The sequence below is a fragment of the Rhipicephalus microplus genome, chromosome 6 (assembly GCF_043290135.1).
Source record: "Rhipicephalus microplus isolate Deutch F79 chromosome 6, USDA_Rmic, whole genome shotgun sequence".
NCBI lineage: Eukaryota > Metazoa > Arthropoda > Arachnida > Ixodida > Ixodidae > Rhipicephalus > Rhipicephalus microplus.
Window position 1 is genome coordinate 101,100,207 of NC_134705.1, and position 3,249 is coordinate 101,103,455.

The 3,249-nt window shown below is 44.8% G+C and overlaps 1 long non-coding RNA gene across 1 annotated transcript; it reads left to right on the top strand.

The window, feature by feature from the left end:
* The first annotated feature begins 1,791 nt into the window (after positions 1 to 1,791).
* Positions 1,792 to 2,921, top strand: LOC142764842 (uncharacterized). Its single transcript, XR_012883919.1, has 3 exons — positions 1,792 to 2,310; positions 2,402 to 2,628; positions 2,799 to 2,921. It is a non-coding gene; the product is annotated as an uncharacterized LOC142764842 (long non-coding RNA).
* The last annotated feature ends 328 nt before the right edge of the window (positions 2,922 to 3,249 follow it).

Consider the following 3,249-nt stretch of genomic DNA (forward strand, 5'->3'; position numbering starts at 1 on the left):
CGAAGAAAAGCTTCAGAGTCTTCAGAGGTTCCTCCTAAACTTGCGGCACAACAACGGCTACCTGCTTGGGCAAATCGGGAATGCAGATCACACGCCTCTTTACTTTGACATGCCTGGCACCACAACCGTCTAGGAGAAGGGGGCGAAGCAAGTTTGTGTACTGACATCGGGCCACGGTAAAACTAGAGTGACAGCAATGCTCTGTTGCACGTCAGATAGGCATAAGCTTCCCCCGTACTTCATATTTAAACGGAAGACGCTCTCAAAAAGAGTCGTTTTCGCGAGTGGTGTGATCAAGCGGGCCAACGAGAAAAAAGGGTGCGCGTTGCAACCGATGTCTTGTGTTTTTTTTTGTTTTTTCTGTTTTTTTTTTGTCGTGGAAATCGGCCGCGCGTTACAATCGAGGGCGCGGTAGAATAGAGTAAATACGGTAAGCGAGCGGAGGGCTCACCATGCAGTGATGCATGTGCATGGAGAAGTTTTATTCACAAATTACAGGACATCCGTCAATAATTAAAGTAGTCAATACGTGTCTGTACACGTTGGCCTTGCAACGAGTCAATAAGTTTTGCGTGCAGTTTGCAAAGCATTTGTACTTCGGCTTCAGTATTCTCCTGGCAAAAGAAGTTGCGCGCGGCAATGTCCAGTGCTGACACTCTTCGAAGACAACTGTGTTTCCACTGTTACCATCTGCGCTGCAGCCGGAGCGTGGCCAGCACATGATGAGAATGGAGGAGCTTCTCAACCTGGAGAAAAGCAGATCGGCATTCGAGAGAGAAACACTCCGCGGCAGCTTTTTTTTTTTTTTTCTCTCTTCATGCGCGGTGTTGAAAGGAGAAGAGTCTCTACATAGCAGGAACGAAAAACGGGGAAGCGTGACACCGGCGCGTTGCAGATCGGCATGAGAGAGCCAACTCTCTGCGACAGCTTTTTTTCCCCTCTTTCTCTTCATGCGCAGTGTTAAGAGGAGAAGGGTCTCTACGTGGCAGGGACGGAAAAAGCCGAAGCGGGGCACAGGAATGTCGCAGATTGGCATTTGGCAAACATTCCACCGCAGTCTTTTCTTTCCTTTTCTTCATTTTCTTCTTCAAGCACAGCGATGAGGTGTCTGAAGTGCCACCGCAGGATTGGGCGGGGTGCTGAGAGCATTTTCGGAGCGCGATATAGCTTTTATAGGACCACAGCGTCAGTTCGAATTAAGTGTGTTGGAATTAATGAGATTCGACTGTATTTACTATAGTCTGTGAAGTCCGAGTGAACTGTCCTAAGCTAGCAGACGATGTAGGCGGCATCGTGTGTTTGATGGGCAGTGACTAGCAATAGCCTGCTTAAAACAGACATTCAGTAATTTTGTTCATTTATCACCCTATTTCGTGTCCGCTGCGGCTCTCTCTACTTTGAGCTACAGTTCACCCTGCCTTGTGTTAGCCGATTTCTTACTTTTTTAAAAATCTAACATGCCCCCAATTTCGCAGTGTGAAGAAAAATGCACCTTTGTTTATTGTGATGAGATTTCTATAGCGACATGCCTCTTTGTTGGCTATCACAGAAAAATATAAACAGCAAATGGTGCGACCATCTAGTGCGACCTTTATTTTTCTATCAGTTTCATCTATGACCAAGATTTGGTCGCTCTAAGGTTGCCTCTTAGTACGCCTTGATCATGTTCATTTATCTTGTTGTGCTCTGCTTAGAATGCATTGATTAGAAACATGTCCCAGCTTCTGTTTGAATTCCGCATATTTTATCGTTTTTCACCTGTAGAAGCTACTCCTGGTCAACATTCAGGCAAAGACATTGTAACCTCGAAGAAACGTGTATTGGAATTTTAGCACTGTACAAAGTAACTATACTATTTCATAGCTAGAATCAATATTTATTAAGGGTTATAACAGTGTTGTATTTGATTTCATAACAGCGAAACTGCATATCAGAGAAGGACTCTGAAAGGTTCTCACACTGAGTGTGAGAGGGCTGATGTGGAAACCATTTTAGGTCAAGTGAGTTGAAGTTAGCGTAAAAAAACAATGAAATGTTGTGATGCCCAAAAATTCAAGTTGTTGTTTTCAGTGTCCTCTTCTTGCAGATTTTTATCATGAAAACATTTCGATGTGCTGTTGCGTTTACCCCATCTATGCTTCTTGCATTTTTTTACAGCGCAAGCACCTCCTGCAGATTGGGGGACGTGGCCTCCGAGAAATTGGTGTGAATGCCATGAAGGCTGTATTGGCACATGACGTGCATGTGCTGTACAGCCTTCATGGCAGAAAAGGGCCTTTGTGAACCTGAGGCTCTGTAGATTAGTGACAGGTTAGACTTGTTCATTTATGTGTGTACCCTTGTGTATTCTCTGTACTGCAGCGCGTCATGTGTACTATGGTATTTCTGTTCTTGTATGCAGATGTCATCTGCCAAAAAGCAGGGTGCAACTAGGCGGAGGCCCTCATCTTTATTAAGAGGTGGCTGCCAGGGTCTGGTGATCGCTGTGGGGGCAGGAAGCGGCGCTTCAGAGAAGCATTTGTTGTGGAGCAGCCCGATGATCCCCACTCTCAGAGTGCAGATTATCGGCTGCTCGCGGCAGCTGGCTTCCTGCCCAGCCACAGCAGCCAGGGCCTTGACAGCACCACTGTCACTGTGCCTAATTGAAGTTTTTGCGCACACACACAAGGACACAGAAGAAGGGAACACAAGGACCAGCGCTGGTCCTTGTGTTCCCTTCTTCTGTGTCCTTGTGTGTGTGCGCAAAAACTTCAATTATGCAGCAGTACCAACTAGCCCGTCTTTCCGTATTATTGCAGGTCACTGTGCCCCCAACGCAACCTGACCTGCAGTAGAGCGGGCCTTTTTTAGTTGTGTATATATATTTTTCAATGTATACATTTTTTGTTGTACCAAATAAATAAAAAAAAACAAAGAATAAATAGTCTGCAGACTGTCGGTGGTGCACTGTTCCGCTAGCTTATGCTGATTCGGAAGCACCATCACCATGTTTTAGTTACAAAAAAATGCTCTAAACTATGAATATTCTCGATTACCATGTGGGGGACATATGTGGGGATTGCAAGTGGGGGACATACGCTTTCAACATTTACTTCCTAACGACTTTTTTCGATTTGCTGTACCAAATACCAGTACCAAATAAAGCACTCGCTATTGCAAAAGATAAATTGGTAAAAAAATAAACTACACTTCTAGTGTTAGCAAAGGGAATGAGGTATAAAAGATGAAATAGATTGAGTAACTGCTTTC